A 17,113-nucleotide genomic window follows, 5' to 3' on the forward strand; every position below is an offset into this window, starting at 1 on the left:
AGTTTTGACACAAAAGTCTAGAACATGAGCCCTCTGTTATCCCTGTTATTGTGTCATCCCTTTCCTGAGGCACTAACCACTGACTAGCTAACTGAATGACTTCATGAAACAAGCATTTATCAAGTGCCATGTATGGGCTCTGGGTATACAACTGGAGGAAGGAGTGACAGCACAAGGGCATTTGGGTGGGGGAAACCCCTTAGTTAAATTTTTTTTTTTTAAGAGCTGCACCTGCAGCATATGGAAGTTCCCAGGTTAGGGGGTGAATCAGAGCTGCAGCTGTCGGCCCATGCCACAGCGACAGCAACGCCAGATCCGAGCCGTGTCTGCCACCTACACTGCAGCTCATGGGAACACTGGATCCTTAACCTGCCAAGCAAAGCCAGGGATTAAACTTACATCCTCATGGATACTAGTTGGCTTCGTTACCACCAAGCCACAGTGGGAACTCCCCCCATTTAATGTTTTAGATGTTATCCCACTCTGCTTCTAAGCATCCCATGCCACCTTGTATGAGCGAAGGAGACACTCAAGGGACAGTAGCTTGTTGAAATGACATGGTGGAGGAGACAGCCGGGGCGAATGGAATTGGACCAGGCCCCACAATTCACTTGCTGTGTGGCTTTGGGCCCCTGGCTTCATCTCTCTGAGCTTCAACAACTTTGTCACATGAGGATCACTAGAGCTGCCTTATGAATTTTGGTAAGGATTAAGAGGTGCAGGGGGCGGGTGGGGGGAGGACCTCGATGGCCATTGACTCAGAGCCTGGCCCCAAGGAGGGAACAGCTCTCCATACTGTGTTCTTCTCACCTCTGGAATTTCCCCATGTGGCTGCAAACCTCATTTAACCAGACTTTGGATTCCTGTTCTTCTACAAGACTGATGTACTTGGCAAGAGGATTTAGCCCTCAGCTCTGCAGGAGAAGAAATTTGATTTTGTCAGGTCCCCGGGGGCATACTTTTGGGAACCTGATGAGGGAACCGTGTGTCAAGTGGCTGCTCCTTTTCGGTGACCTGAGTGTTTCATCCACCACCAGGCCCGAGGAGACAAGCCCGTGTGGCGCATGAACTGTGGGATGAGTCTGGCCTGTGACACTTCATCTGATCCACTCAGCATCCCTGAGCACAGATAGGTATGTGGCCCCAGGTTTACAGGTAGGAAGCAAACACGGAGTCTCAGAGAGGGATCGCATTTCTCAAAAGGACCTGGAATTCGTTTTTCAAGTGTTGTTCAGAGTCCAGGACCAGAACAAAGGGAGGAAGAATGATCCACACCCAGCCCAAGGCACCTAGGAGTGAGGGTTCTTTTGGTTACAGGGACACACGCCTGCTGTAGTGGGTTAAATGGTAGTGCCCCCAAGAGCTATGTCCCTGTCCTAACCCCCCAAACCTGTGAATGTGACTTTATTTGGAAAAAGTCATTGCAGATGTAATTAAGAATTTGAAAGGAGTTCCCGTTGTGGCGCAGTGGTTAATGAATCCGACTAGGAACCATGAGTTTGCGGGTTCAATCCCCGGCCTTGCTCAGTGGGTTAAGGATCCGGCGTTGCCGTGAGCTGTGGTGTAGGTTGCAGATGCGGCTCGGATCCCAAGTTGCTGTGGCTCTGGCATAGGCCAGCAGCTATGGCTCCGATTCAATCCCTAGCCTGGGAACCTCCATATGCCTTGGGAGCAGCCCAAGAAATGGCAAAAAGACAATAAAATAAAATAAAATAAAATAAAATAGAATTTGAAAGATCATTCTGGAGTACCAGGGTGAGCCCTAAATCCAATGAGAATTGTCCCTGTAAGAGACAATCCCCTTTTCCCACTTATTTCCTAGCCTGAGATGGAGTTTTATTTCTAACTACCCAAAGTGTGCAAAAAGAACTGCTCAAAATTATGTAGCAACAGAATAAATCCTAGAATAATAGACTCACGGAGACAAGTGTTGGCTCTGTCTCATTTCACCTATGGTACCGCCCAAGCCCAGAGAGGGAGTCAAGCCATTCACCACCACACAGCATGTGAGCGGTGGAGGACCCCAAACACAAGCTTTGGGTTGTCTGCCACTCAGAGTCACTTCTTCAAGGATCTTCTGTGACTTTGGCCCGCTCATTTGTGTGGGACTCAGAGTGGCTGGCCTTATTCCTTTCTTTGCCTCAATTTCCTTGTCCCATCCCCATGGGCATCCAGTCCCGGGCAGAAGAGAAGGGAACCAGATGTTATCCATGTGGGCTGCTTTGAGTTCTCAGGGCCTACAAAAGACTGTTATTATTTAATTACTGCAAATGGTAATTATAAGGGGAGGTAATTGTCTGCCCTTTCATTATGGCACTTCTGCCCTTTTCCTCTGGCAGCCCCCGGGCCACTTGTAAAAAAGAGCTGGGTCCAGATCTGCTGTGACAGCTCATCACTGGAGGTTTGTGGAGACTACCTAGGGAGAAGGGCCGAACACTGCCAACACTTTCTGAAGGTAATTAGTGGATGATAAAGCCCTCCGAACCCATGAACTCCTCGGATCCTGTGAGAATGGGGGAATTAACACTCCAGAGCACCTGCTGGGTCGTGGACACTGTATTGGGCCCTCTACCTTCTCCAGGTGAGATCATAAAAAAGATGCCTCCCGGATAGCAAATGCTTGGTAAATGGTAGTGTATATAATTTCTAATCCTGACACACTGCCCTGTGAAATAATCATTCTTTATTTATTCGTTTATTTATTTATTGCTTCTTAGGGCCACACCCTCGGCATATGGACGTTCCCAGGCTAGGGGTCGCATCAGAGATGCAGCTACCAGTCTACGCCACAGCGACAGAAAAACAGGGTCTGAGCAGCATCTATAACCTACACCACAGCTCATGGCAATGCTGGACCTTAACCCAGTGAGCAGAGCCAAGTATCGAACCAGCATCCTCATGGACATTAGTCAGGTTTGTAAGCCGCTCTGAGTCACAATGGGAACTCCTGAAATAATCATTATTATCTTCATTTGACAGAGGAGCAGGCTGATATGCCCGCAGGTCCTCAAGCTAGTGGGACCCAGTGTTTGAACCCTGTGTGTGTGATCTTGAAGCACACATGATTTGCACTTAACAATCTGCCACAGATCCTACTTGACCCATTTCAAAGTTGAAGAAATTGAGGCCCAGAGCTGCAATGCGGCTTACCCCCAGCTTGCTGAGGTTGTTTCACAGAGTCAGGACCAGGATCCACATGTCCTGCCCTGCCTGGTTGGGGCTCTGACTTGCTTCTGGCTCTGCTCTGCCCCTAGCCCCCTGCCTCCCTGCTTCCCTGCTTCTCTCCCTCCATCCCACACCCCCTAGCTCACTAATAATGACAGAGACGCAGAAGATGACCACCCTCTGGCTAAGCAATCCCTAAGCCAAGCTGTGGATCTGGAAACCCCTGAACAAGGCTGTCCCTGCCTGTGACAGACATTACTAATGCGTCACAGCATTCTTGCTGCTTAGAGGCCAGATTCCTAATCCTTTGTGATTTAAATAAAAATTGACTGGGATTTCCTACCTCACATGGGGTGGCAATCCAATGATGTCCCCTAGGTTTCTTGTGACCTACGGGTTTCCAGTGACTTACAGGGTCCTGGCCGCTTCCAGCTCTGACTGTCTCCTGCCAGTGCCCCTTCGTGCTCTCCCCTGCTGTCTTTCCTTCGTGCTCTGTGCTACTCCAGGCAACCCAGTGCCAACCTACCATTCGGCATGCACTTCATTTTACTAAAGGCTTCAGGAAACGCAGTGGGGTTGTATCGCAGCACTGCAAAGGGCAGAACGCTGAATAATAGATATCACTGCTTTTACAAGTCCTGCAGCCACCTGTTTGCTGGCCGGCTCCCTCCACAAGTTTTCTCATTTTCCTGAGCATCCCCACATTTCACAATACTCACGTATTTCATTTCTAAGCTCTCTCCCTTTCAAAAATTCGACCCCCCTCGTTTTTAACTGAATGAATGAAAAAATATGTACGAAGCATCCAATTTCCTATCTGATGTCCAATGAAAGGATTAGCCATCTGAATGCAGAATTATAGCTGGGCTAAGTACATGAAAAAGGAGAGGTCCATGGAGTTATGAGAGCATACTAAAGATAACAGAAGGCCACCCTCAGGATGTGCCTATGAGTCCTAATGTGTTGGGTGGGTAGGAGGTCACTAGGTGAGGAGGGGGAGATGGTGGGTGTGGTCAGCTGGGGAAGACATGCCAAGAGGAGGATACTGCAAAGGCCATGTGCCAAGAGGAAGCAGCAGGCCTTCCATGAACTTGCAGGAGGCCTGGGTGGCTGGAGAACAGCCACCAAAAGAAAAAGTGATCTTGGCTGGGGATGGAGGGTTTTGCTAGAAGCCAGACCGTAGAGAGACTTGGGAGCTAAAGTTCCCATCATTTTTTCACATAGAGCAGTTTAGACTCCCATCTCTTGCTCAGCTCGAAGACAACCTGGGCAAATGCCCAACTCCATTCAGATCTCCACTTAACAGAGGGCCAGTCCTCAAGCTCTTCCCAGAGGACGTGGTGGAAGTTTTACCTTCCCTGCCTCACCTCCCAAGAAAGCAGAAAGGCGAGGATAGAAAGATTCGGCTTCGGGTGTTCCCTTTGTGGCTTAGCGGGTTAAGAACCCAAATAGTATCCATGAGATGCAGCTCAGATGTGGTGTTTCTGAGGCCGTGGTGTAGGCCAGCAGCTGCAGTTCCAACTTGACCTCTAGCCTGGGAACCTCCATATGCCACAGATGCGGCCCTAAAAAAGAAAAAAGAAAAAAAATTTGGTTTCATAATGATGTGAATGATGCTACCAGACTAAGATGGCAAAGTGGCCAGCTTGGGATTTAATGGCACTTTTTCTCAGTGTTTATTACTTGCATGGGGCAGGTGCATAGAGCTTGCGAAGCTCCTGTTAGGGAAACATTCCTACTAGTTCCTAGCAAGTGTGGGTTGGTGTTCTCAAGGAAGACGTTTCAGAGGAGATGAGGTGGGAGTGGGTCCCCGGAGCACAGGTAGGCGACATTGCAACAGCCTGCTCCACACATTATCTCATTCCCCTATTTCTTATGCTCAATTTGCACATAAGAAAACTGAGGCCCAGAGAGAGAGAGAGAGAAACTTACCTAAAACCATGAGCCTAAAGAGACAAAGTTAAGGTTCAAACCTAGCTCCATTAAACTCTTAAACCGAACCTATTCTCTCTAAACTCTATGGCTTTCTTGAGGGAGACAAAATGAGCAAGGCGAAGAGGGTGGATGGGCAGAGAACCCACATGCTCGTTCATTCATTCAATCAGCTAACACCACATAGCACCCACCAGGTGCCAGGCACTGTAGCAAATGGGGCTCTGGACCAGGAGTTGGAGGACCTCAGCTGAAAGCCTGGCCCCAAACTTAGCCAACCATTTTCCTTTTTGGGGCCTCAGTTTTCCCACCTGTGAAGTGGAGATGGGGTAACATCACGCCAGCCATATTCCCAGGGGTCCTGTGGGGTGCAATTAGAAAATGCCTATGGGAGTTCCCATTGTGGCTCAGCAGTAACAAATCAGACTGGTATCCCTGAGGATGCAGGTTGGACCCCTGGCCTTGCTCAGTGGGTTAAGGATCTGGTGTTGCTGTGGCTGTGGTGTAGGCCAGCAGCTACATCTCCTATTTGACCCCTAGCATGGGAACTTCCATATGCCATGGGTGCGGCCCTAAAAAGCTAAGAAAAGAAAGAAAGATAGAAAGGAAGGAAGGAAGAAGGCAGGAAGAAAATGTCTGTGTTGCTGCTTCAGATTGTTTTTAGTTCTAATGGGAGGTGCATTCCAGCCAGAGGTTAAAGAGGCAGCTAGCTTGAGTGAGGGCAACGGGAGGAAGGTGGGAATCTCTTGGCATCCAGATGACAGGCTGGGGCCGCGAGGCTCTGAAGCCAGCCTTATGCTTGCCAGGCTGGGGTTACAGCACTCAGGAGTCGCCTGGACACCTCTTGCTGCCTCACTCCCCACATCTATCGTCACCAAGTCCTGCTGATGTGAAGTCCTTCATATGTCCCACATTTGTCCACTTTTTCTACCTCTGCTAGTGCCTCCCTCCACCCCCCCCCAAGCCATCACCATTGTTTAGCTGGCCGACTTTGAAAGTCTCCCTCCTGGGCTCTCTGCTTTCCTGCTTTCCCCCATTCCAGTCCATTCCTTCCCAGCAGCCAGCCACAGGGAGCTTTTGAAAAGAAATCTGTTCACATCACTTCCTTGCTTAATGCCCGCCTCCCCATGACTTCCTATTGCCCTTAAGCCCAAATCCTAAATCCTTGCCAGAGCCTTCTCCGAGACTGCTGGCCCTCAGGGCCACTTTGCAGCCCCCTCGTTCCATTCAAGCGGCACTGTCTTTTTGGGCTTTCAATACAGAAAGTTCCCGTTTGCCTCAGGACCTTCACATATTGTTCCCTCTACCAGAAACGCTCTTCTTTCATCCCTTCCCTGGTCTTGGCTCAGTGGCCCTTTTTCTAGAAAGTTCTCCTTGATCTTCTCTTATCCACCCCATAGACACCTTTAACCCTTTCTTTAATGCTCTTTCGAGACGAATTAATTACTTGCTTGGTTATTTGTTAAATTCTGTCTCCTGGACCAGACGACAGAAGAGCACACCACTTCTCTTCTCCTAACAGAGGAACTCTGCTTCCCAGTCTCCCTTGCCGTTAGGTAGGACCACGTGACTAGTTTTGGCCAATGGATGGGGAGGACTCTCCAGTCTCTCTTCTTCCGTGGCAACTGAGAAGGTCACATGTTCCAGTGGGTGTGACTTCAAGATGGTAGGGACCCCTCAGCCTAGGTCTCTGAATGACTAGAGCAGAAGACCCTGGGTGAGCATGTGGCACACGTGAGAAATAAATGACTCTCGTCACTGAGGTTTTGTGTTATGTTCTTGGAGTTCTTTGTTACCGCAGCATCGTCTGGTTTATCCTAACTAATGCTCTAACAGAGCAGGGGCTGGCTACTGCCTCTCCAGAGCCTGGACCCTGGCCACAACACAGAAGCAGGTGCTCCGTAAATACCTGCTGAATGAATGAAAAAGTAAAAATGTCAGACATGTTTTCTTCCTCAGAGACTTGACTCTAATCCAAGAGAGATACTTACACACCGGTTAGAATATAATCAGGGGCTAAATTGTAAGAATTAAAGAAGAAAGAAGGAGGAGTTCCCATCGTGATTTAGCAGAAACGAATCTGACTAGTATCCATGAGGACTCAGGTTCCATCCCTGGCCTCACTCAGGGGTTAAGGATCCAGTGTTGCCATGAGCTATGGTGTAGGTCACAGATGTGGCTCAGATCTGGCGTTGCTGTGGCTGTGGTATAGGCCAGCGGCTACAGCTCCCATTCAACCCCTAGCCTGGGAACCTCCATGTGCTGTGGGTGCAGCCTTAACAGGACAAAAAAATTTTTTAAATTTAAGAAGAAAGAAGGAGATCAATGGATTGGAGCAGTCATGGAGGGCTTCCTGGAGGAGAACAAGGAGGATTTGAAGAAGGGGAGAGGATGAGAATGGGCTCACTGTTCACCCCATCATTTGTCCACCCATTCAGCAAACATTTATTCTAATGCACCATGATAAGTGCTCTGTCGGCAGTGTGGTGCTCTTGGGAATCAGAGGAAAGTGCCTCTCCCCATGCAGAGGACCTGGAACAGCGTCACAGAGAAAGTGATGTTTGAGCTGAACCTTGATAAGCAGGTGTTCGCCAGAGAGACGGGAGATGGGCAGAAAAGAACTAAGGATTCCCAGGCAGAGGGAACAGCATGAGCAAAAGCCATGGAAGGGAAAGGGCCAGGCCAGAGATGGCAGCTCACTTTGGCTGAAGCATAAATTTCCAGGCCGTCAGACAGGAGGCTGGTCAGGCAGGGCCAGATTGCGTTGCCCTCCCCTGTAAATCCCTTAGAAAGATTCCAGCTCAGCAGCAGTCAAAGACCACAGGATTCTGTCTCCCATCTCCCGCTCCACCCTAAACTCCAGTGCCTTTGCATGTGCTATCCTAAGTCCTAGAATTACAATGATGATGATTATAATAACACAACATTCGCTGGGCCTGTAGAAGGTGTTAGGTGCTGTGTCAAGCATTATTTTCCTGAACACCAGTGACATCGACAGTCTATGGATTGGTACATTTTAATGGATTTCTTTTCTTAGTAGACCATTTTTTTAAAGAACAATTTTAGGTTTACAAAAAAATTGAGAAGCTATTAAGGAGTTCCCATATGTTCCTATATCTCCCCATCCAGTTTTCCCTATTAGTAACATCTTATGTTGGTGTATTTGTTTTAATTTATTGCAATTATTGGTGGAAATTTTTATTGATTTATTATTGTTAACTAAAGTCCATTGTTTGTTTAATCAATTAATTTATTATTATTATTATTAGTCTTTTTGTCTTTTAGGGCCACACTGGTGGCATATGGAGGTTCCCAAGCTAGGGGTAGAATCAGAGCTGTAGCTGCCGGCCTACGCCACAGCCACAGCAATGTGGGATCTGAGCCTCGTCTGCGATCTACACCACAGCTCACAGCAACGCCAGATCCTTAACCCGCTGAGCGAGGCCAGGGATCAAACCCGCATCCTCATGGATGCTAGTTGGTTTCCTTAGCCACTGAGCCATGACAGGTGGGAACTCCAATTATTATTATTGAATATTTATTTATTTTTATTTTTTGGCCGAGCCCTTGAAATATGGAAGTTCCCGGGCCAGGGATCAAACCTGGGTCATAGCAGGGGCAACAGCAGACCCTTAATCCTTAGGGTTTTTGTTTGTTTGTTTGTTTGTTTAACCTAATGTCTTTTCTCTGTTGCAGGATCCCATCTGTAATACCGTATTACATCTAGTTATTATGTCTCTTTAGGCTCCTCTGGGCTGTGACAGTTTCTCAGACTTTCCTTGTTTTTGATGCTCTTGTCTGCTTTGAGGTGCATTAGTTATTTTTTCAGATGCCCCACTGTTCTATCTGGTCTGATGTTTTTCTCCTAACAAGCTAGGGTTACAGGTTATTGGGAGGAAGACCCCAGAGATAACGTGTCATTTCATCACATACTTTCAAGCGTACACACTGCCATGTGACTTGTGACTGTTGATGTTGGCCTTGACAACCTGGCGAGGTAGTTATTACCAGATTTCCCTCCTGTGAAGTTACTCTTCTTTTCCTCCTTTTTCACACTGTGCACTTGGGAAGGAAGTCTACCCGCAGCCCACCCCCGAAGAGTGGGGAGTTATGCTCTACCTCCTTGACTATCTGCATAAATCATTTCAGATTCTTCTGCACGAGAGATGTGCCTCCTCTCTTATTAATTTATCATTTCACTGAACTTCTCAACAATGGGGTGATACTCATCACCCCTGTTCTCCTGGAAACCAGAAACGCTCCCTTCTTCCCAACCCAGCTCATCCCAGACCTAATTTCTGAAGAGCTGCTCCACCTCCCTGAGAAAAAAAGTGGCCTCCTCTGTGTCATCTCCGTCCCCTCCCCCTGTATAATTCCAGCGAATTCCCAGTACACATATGTATTGTGCTCTGCTGTCTGCCAGGCACTGAGCTTGGGGCTTGAACACAAATGGCCTGCGTGGGCCCTGTCCTCCTGTTGCTCACAGCCTTGACATCTGATGCCAGATTGGAAACTCCGCGAGGACAGGCGCTGTGTCCAATTTTCTCACGGCTGTGTTTCCAGCCAACCAGGACAGCATCTGATAGTAGGTCCTTCACCACTCTTTACTGAATTGGAAAATGTTTCCTGGAGGAAGGCAAACACTGGCGGGTGATTGTTTTTGTGCGTCCTTCCCCTGGGGCCTGGGTGCTCCCTGAGGGCAGAGCCAGCCTGGATTCATCCTGGCCGAGGGGCTGGGTGGCAGTGTCACAGGAGGTCTGAGCCTGGTGAAAGGACCAAGGGGACTGGCTGTCTCCTCAGGTAGAAGTGAAGTTTGGAAGCTGCCACAGCCCGGGAGGCCGAATTGGGAGGACTTGGTGACTGATTGGCTGGGGAGGGTGAGGCGGGAGGAGGAGTCACACACAGATGGCTCTGAGGTCTGGAGCTGGGGGACAGCCGTTGCCACCTCTGATAGACTCGACGAGGAGAACCGCTGGCAGCCTCGGGAGGCCCCACCCTTTGGGGGCTTGGGCCTAGGGCCAGGGAGGGCCGGGGCTTATGGAGGGAGGGTGGCTTGGCCTTTACAAACTTCTGCCCCTCATCCCCGTGTCCTCGTCTTGAAAAAAAAAAAAAAAAAATCTCGGCCTGGATTTTGAGCACGATCGTTGGTTATCAGGTGCGGAGGGGGCATCCTGGGGACACCCTCCCGCCTGCCATCTGCAAGGGAGACCCCCAGGGGCAGCCTGGCCCCGGGCGGGCTCGGCCTGGTCGGGGCCGCGGCCCGCCAAGCCCAAGTCCCCGGCCCGCCATCGCCGGGGAGGGGGCGGCGAGGCGGCGGCGTCCCGGCCTGGGCGGGACAATGGCTGCGGCCGCCGGGGCCCCGGGAGCCCCCGCGCTGGGGAAGGGGCTGGCCTAGGGCCGGGCGCCGGTGCCCTCCCCGCGCGGCTCGGGCGGGCGGAGGGGGGCGAGGAGTTCCTTTGTGGCTCAGCCTCCGGCGCGGCGCGGGCGGGGGGCGCCGCGCAACTTTGCGAGGCGGCGGCGGCGAGCGAGAGACGAGGCCCCGGGGCCTGAGCGGGGCCCCCAGTGCGCGGCCCGCCCCCCGCCCCCCGCCCGGCCCCCTCCCCTCGCGCGCCGTCGCCCGCGCCCGGCGCTGCCCACTCGCGGGAGCCCCCGGGGCCGGACGAGCTGCGCAGCCGGAGAGGCGGGGGCCCGACGCGGGCCCCCCCCCTCCCGGAGCCGGGCGCCTGGCGCGGGGGCTCGCCGAGCGCACGGGGGGCCGCGCGGCGCTGCAGACCCAGCCTCCTGCTGCCGCCGCCGCCGCCGCCGCCGCCGCCGCCGCCTCCTCCTCCTCGGCGCTTGCAGAACCCAGAAGTGAACAGCAGGCGACCCGGAAGGTTTGCGCGCCGCTCCGCACCGAGCCGGAGCCAGAGCCCGGAGCCGGAGCCCCAGCCCGGCCCTGCTCGGGCCGCCGGGCGCGGGGCTGCGGCCGCGTCCCGGAGCCGCCGCCAGCACAGCCAGGTCCGTGCGGGCCCGGGGCGCGGGGAGCGGGCCCGGCGGCGGCGGGCGCCCGCCCGCGGGAAAGTTGCGCGGAGTTGCGGGCGGGGGGCCGGCCGGGGCGCGGGCGCTGTCAGCGCGGGCCGGGGCGTTCCGAGGGCCCGGGGCTGTCTGCGCCGCGGGCCCGGCCCGGAGCGGCGGCGGCGGCGGCGGCGCGCGGGGTAGGAAGTGTCTCCGGCGGCGTGTCTGGTCTGCTCTCCGAGTGTGCGTGTGTGTGTTTGTACGTGTGTGTGTGTGTGCGCGCGCGCGTGTGTGTGTGTGTGTGTGTTTTCTTAAGCCGGGCTATTCAAACCTGCTGCAATTCTCCGGTAAACAATGATTCATGGGGCTTAATGCAAATAAACGGATTGCAAACGGCGCGGTTCGCGCACTTTGCAGCCGGCCGGGTGGAGCGGCCAGTGCCGGATTTCTCCCTTTTTTTGCAGATCTGCAGAATATGGCGTCCCTGTCCTGTTTTAAAAATAAGCCAGGCTGCCATTTTTGTTTTTCTTTTGTCTGAAAATTTTAATAAAACTGTCTGAGAATGTGGGAGAGGCGGCTGGAGGCAGAGGGGGCACCCGAAGGGTTGGCTTTTTTCCTTTTCTTTGGCAAGAGCCGCGAGCCTTTCGGGGAGGTGAGACACAATGCAATTGCACTTTAAAGAAAAAAAAAAAAAAGGAAGCCGCTGGGCGATTTAGGGGGAAGGGTTGGGAATTTAAAGTTAACTCTGAAAGTTTTCTTTTTTTTTTCTTCTCTTTTTTTAGCTTTTTTTCTTTCTTTTTCTTCTTCTTCTTCTTTTTCTTTTTTTTCTTTTCTTTTTTTTTTTTTTTTTAAGGCGGCGAAATGCCGCGAAAGGATCTCGGGAGCATCTCCTCCCCCAGCCAGATGCCTTTGCGGGGTTTTGGAGAAAAAGTTAACTGCCGATTTCCTCAGAGCTGTGGGGGGCGGGGGGGGGGGTGGAGGGATGGGAATGGGGGTTTTGGGGGAACAGGAAATGTCTTTTGGAAGGGACGGTGTAAGATGGCATTGTAAGGAACTAGATTCTCAGATTTGGAGCGGAAGGTTGGCAGTAAGGGCTCTGAGTGGGCCTTGGCTTTCCAGCTAAGACCCTCGGCATGAGGAAATAATCCTGCTCTCCCCCTCCCTGCCCTAGAGCAGTGAGAAACCCTCAGAGCTCTGTATGTGAGTGTGTGTGTTGGGGGGGGGGTGTCTCCTTCATGGGTGGCCCGGGGCCCCACTCTAGGCGGAAATCCTGCCCTGGGTGCTGGGGTGGCTCCCTGAGCCCTGGGGCAAATGTGCTTAGCAGTTGAAGAGCCCCATCCCCGACCTGGTGGGCCTCCTGGCCCTGGTAGGTGGCATCTGGTGGTGGAGGCCCCCAGGTGGTTGGCTCTTGGCCCAGGGCAGGCTGGCAGCCCCCGTGGGTCCTGTCTGAGGGAGGGGTAGGAGAGGTTGTCTGGTGGTGAGGGTGATCTGAGCCTCTTCCCCTGAGGTGTGCTCATACCCCCTCTGCCACCCCTGCTCTGCACCCTGGGGGCTGCCTGTTGGAGACAGTTTGGACTTGGATGAAGTTCCTGAAGTTTCTCTCTGGACAGGTCAGGGCTTGCTGGTTTTCAGGCTACAGAAGGGTTCTGAAGGCCAGGCCCACAGGCCCACAGGTCTACGGTGCCTGGCGCTGTCCAAGGCGCCTGGGCAGGTCAGGCCTGGTCATTCCTCTTTGTGAAAGTCTGTCGGTCCTGCGAGGACCCTAAACCTCTCTAACGTCTGCTGAGACCCCTCTGTCACTCCTGGTTTGTGACCTGGCTCCGTGGGGCAATGTGAGCTCACTTTGGGCAGAGTCAGGGGTAGAGGCTGGGGTTTAGGGGTTCAGGGCTGCAGAACTCGGCATGTCTGGGCCAGAGGGTACCAAGCCAGGCATTTTTCAAATGGAGAAAACAAGTCCAGCGGGGGGAAGTGACTTGCCCAGAGTCGCACTGCCCGTTAGGAGAGCTGAGACAGGGACTCTGGTGTTCAGATTTTCACATGTGGGCTCTTTCCACTGTTCTCTGTTGGGGGCCCTGACCCCTGGAAGAGTAATTTGGGCTAGAACTGGACTGGAATGAGACAGCACTTCCGCCTTCACTTTTACTCCTGCCGCCCACTGTCAATCCTGCCTCGATGAGTGGAGCTTTACAGTTTGTGTGTAGTGCATGGCTGTTGTCACATCAGGTTCTCCCAGAAACTTGGGTGGGTGAAAGTGTCAAGGTGGATATACTTAACCCTGTTTTAAAATTTAAGAAACTGAGGCTTGGAGGGGTTGAGCAGCGGCAGAGTAGGCCTAAAACGTAAGCTTCCGGACTCCTTGTCCAGGGAGCCTTTTCCTGGGTGGACTTTGGTACTTGCGGACAGGTCTCTTTCCCAACTTATAATTTTGATCGTTCACATTCTTCTGCTGACTCCAGTGACTGTGTACAAAAGCTAGAAGCCCACCCACTAAAGAATGTCAGAACTGGAAAGGCCCCGAGTCATCTGGGCTCAGAGGGGAAGCCACTAGCTTGAGGTCACCCAGCAGTTAGGTCCCAGCTAGGACCAGAGCCCTGGCCTTCTGTCTCCCTTTCTGTGAGACACTCTGAGGGAGAGGGAACCACTCTACCTTCTGCCAGACTCCACTGGGTCCAGGAGAGCAGTGATTGCTGGTGGTGGTGGTGATGGGGCTGTGGACACTATAACTTGGCAAAAACCTGGGTTTGTTGCAAGGGCTGAGGAATAGGCTATCGTGGTCTTGGGGAATGGAGGCCAGATGGCCCCAGGTGGAGAGAAAGCTGGTGTGGGGGTGAGGAGTGGACTGGGCCTGAAGCCAACCTGGCCCCAGCCCTTCCCCGGGGAGACGCTTCCCTGCCTTCTGTAAAGTGAGAGTCATTCCTTCCTTCATCCATTCATCTCTATCCATTAGTTCATTCATTAGTTTGCTAGATTGTTCCTTTATTCTTTCATCTTACGTTCCTTAGTTTACTGGTTAATTTCAGTAGTCATCCATCTGCCCACCTCCTTGTCCATCCATCCATCCATCCATCTCTCTGTCTGTCCATCCATCCATCTGTCCATCCATCCATCCTTCCATCCAGTCCCTGGTTTACCTAGCCTAGGTTGGGCATTTATGAGAGGTGCAAGTGTAGTCCTCCAGGACTCCAAAGGCAGCAGGGTGCAGAAAGCACGAGCTAGGGCAGTATTCATGGGTGCCTACATCAGTCCCCAGGGAAGGTCTCTTGGAGAAGCAGAGTCTTGAAAATACCGCAGGCCGTTTCAGAGACTGTTATGATGAATCTGGGTCCTGGGACCAAGACCCATTTGTGAATTAAACTTGACAGTTTATAGAGTGTGGTATATGGCTTGTGTGACCTTGGGCACATTCTTCCCCTCTCTAAGCCTCAATTTCTTGATCATTAAAATGGGGTAATCTCTACGAATCTCTCATGGCTCGTTGGGAATGATCACCAGAGTGTCTGCGACATCTCCCAGCCCTGGCCAGGCATGTGGTAGGAGCTCCGTGTACACCAACTGAATTATAAGCATTTGTTGATTACTGACTGAGGCCCTACCTTAATTTTGAAAACCACTGTGGTGTTTTCAGAATGAGCCAAATGATTTGGGGACCCCAAAAGCCTTTTTCACCCTTGTCATTCCCCTGCTGAAACTCTTTGAATATTTCCTGGGCATTTTTTTTTTTAATGCTTGCTTTATTTACTTGTTTGATGATTAATTAATTTGTTTTTTGGCCATGCCTGTGGCATGCAAAAGTTCCTGGGTTAGGGACTGAACCTGTGCCATAGCAGTGACCCAAGCCATAGTAGAGACAACACCACATCCTTCACCCACTGTGCTACTGGGAAACTCCTCCTGGGCATTTTGAAGAACAAAAATCCAAGGTCCTTGTGGGCCTACAAGGCCCTTCACGTCAGCTCCCCCTTTGGCCCAGTCTCAGCACTTCCAGCCACACTGACTTCTTTCCACCCCTCAAATTTACAAAGCCTGTTGGCAGGGCCTTGGGATGCCTGCATGGCTGGCACCTTCTCATTTCACAGGTTTTGATCTGTTGGGGCTTCCCTGGCCACCTGCTCTGTAATAGCTTCCCATCATCACTCTTGGTCACATCAGCCCCTTTTTCTTTTCTCATACAGCTCTTATTAATATCAAGAACTTTCCCATTTATTTATTTGCCCTTCCTGCCTGTCTACACAGCTGGCACAAGCTTAAGCCTTATGCCGGCAAGGGGGCAGGTGGGTCCAGCATGGGCTGGCTGTAGCTTTCGTGGAGGTGGGGAGATGCTGGGGAGCCTGGGTGTGCCGGGGGCCTGGGCTGCAGGGCAGCGCCTGGGAGATGAAGTGACACCAGGCTCTGCCCTCTGCGGAGCCTCTGGGCTGTTGTCAGGAAATAACGAGATGATTAAATCATGGGATCTAAGAATCCCGGTCTCTTCCATTCTCAGAACTTTAGCATCTGAGACGCTTTCCCCCCGCAGAACCTTTGACACTTGGAGCCTGCACTTGGTCCGATCTGGGATTTAGACCTTTTCAAAGAGGCTCTCACGGCCTTGCTTAGCTAATGGACGAGAGCTTTCTTTGTGCCAGGCCATGTTCCAAAAGGCTTTAGAAATGTTGTCGTATTTAATCCTCGTTGTTATTCCCCCCAATTTACAGCCAAGGAAATGGAGGCGCAGAGAGCTTGGGGCATCTGCCCAAGTTCACAGAGCTCATTGGGCGCGTTGTGGGATTTGAACTCCTCCTTGGAATCCCACGGCCGTTGAGGGGAAGCCCAGCCTGACCCAACCCCTGCGCAGAGCGGGAACCCCCTTCCCACATCCTTGACCAAAGGGCCTCTGACCTCTGCTCGAGTGGCGGCGAGCTCCCTTCTCACAGGCCCTCCAGCCCTCCCTTGTCAGACAACTGTCCTTGCCGGAAAGGTTTTCTTTACAAAGTGTAAAGTGCTGCACCTCCCTTGTGAATAACACCTGGGAAGTGATGTTAGTGATATGGTTTCCCAGTGCTTTTGACCTTTTGGTTTCACGACTCCAGTAGCTCCTTTCTCCCTTCTGGGTTGTGAGCTCCGCGAGGACAGGCCGCCTCGCTGCCTGGTGTCAAATGGATGAATGAATGAGTCTGCGGACAGAGCCTGCACCCCAAGCCCCTCTCTCTGTAGCACCGTGCTAGGCCCTTGCCCAGGGTGTTGGACAGGCTTGGTGGACTTGGGGAAAGAGGACAGCGATCTCTCCGTGTAGCCCCATGGATCCTCAGTTCTTGGAAAACCATTCGAGATCTAAAGTCACGCGCTAATTAGAGCAAGGTAGACCTCATAGATGATCCAGCCCAACCTGAGTCTGTGCCCTGGGGAAACTAGGAAGCGGGAAAGGGGAGGCGCAGGCCCTGTCCAGGGCCATCTGCACCTCCCGACGCCTTGCCTGGTGGGCTCCCCTCTCCCTGGGGCCAGCAGGCTGCTGCAGTATGTGCCTTGGGGCTCAAAGGCAGCGACAGCCCTGGTTGGGGAGCCGCTCACTCTGTTGCAGCCGCCTCCTCATCTCCATGATGAGGCTAAGATTCCTGGACCCGCAGGGCTGCCAGAGGACTCAGCGCCCCACTTGGACTTGGGTGGGATTGAGGAGTGGAAGTGGATTGGGGGGCTATGGGTTTGGCTTCCGGGAACCCAGGGCTGGGGGCAGGTTTTGGAGGCTGGGGAGGATGGGGAGGAGGCCGAGGAGTGTCTTGAGTGGGTAAGGTGTGTGGGGAAGGCCAGGGGATTTCGCTCTGTGGCCCAAAGCGTCCTGCTTTATCCCTGCCTGGTCCCTGCCCTGTCCGTGTGGCAGGCTCTCCTTAGGGGTGGTCCCTACTATTTGGGTCTTTCTCCAAGCTTTGGGCAAAGGCTTCACACTCCTTGAGGGGACAGTCTAGTCATTTCAGGTTCCTAGGTTCAATGCAGGCTGGGTGAGCACACCCCCAGACACACCCAAACACACACACTCGCACATATTCCCACC

The 17,113-nt window shown here is 52.5% G+C and overlaps 1 protein-coding gene across 2 annotated transcripts in view; it reads left to right on the plus strand.

Annotated features, from left to right (window-relative positions):
* The first annotated feature begins 10,925 nt into the window (after positions 1-10,925).
* The window catches only part of ZNF362 (zinc finger protein 362), a 41,082-nt gene continuing 34,894 nt past the window's right edge, over positions 10,926-17,113 (plus strand). Inside the window, exon 1 of one of the 2 annotated variants that reach the window (XM_047793148.1) lies at positions 10,926-11,094. The gene's annotated coding sequence lies outside the window, so the exon portion shown is untranslated. The remainder of the gene's footprint in view (positions 11,095-17,113) is intronic. The other variant, XM_047793151.1, reaches the window with a different exon arrangement.

Source organism: Phacochoerus africanus, chromosome 8 (assembly GCF_016906955.1).
Source record: "Phacochoerus africanus isolate WHEZ1 chromosome 8, ROS_Pafr_v1, whole genome shotgun sequence".
Lineage (NCBI taxonomy): Eukaryota > Metazoa > Chordata > Mammalia > Artiodactyla > Suidae > Phacochoerus > Phacochoerus africanus.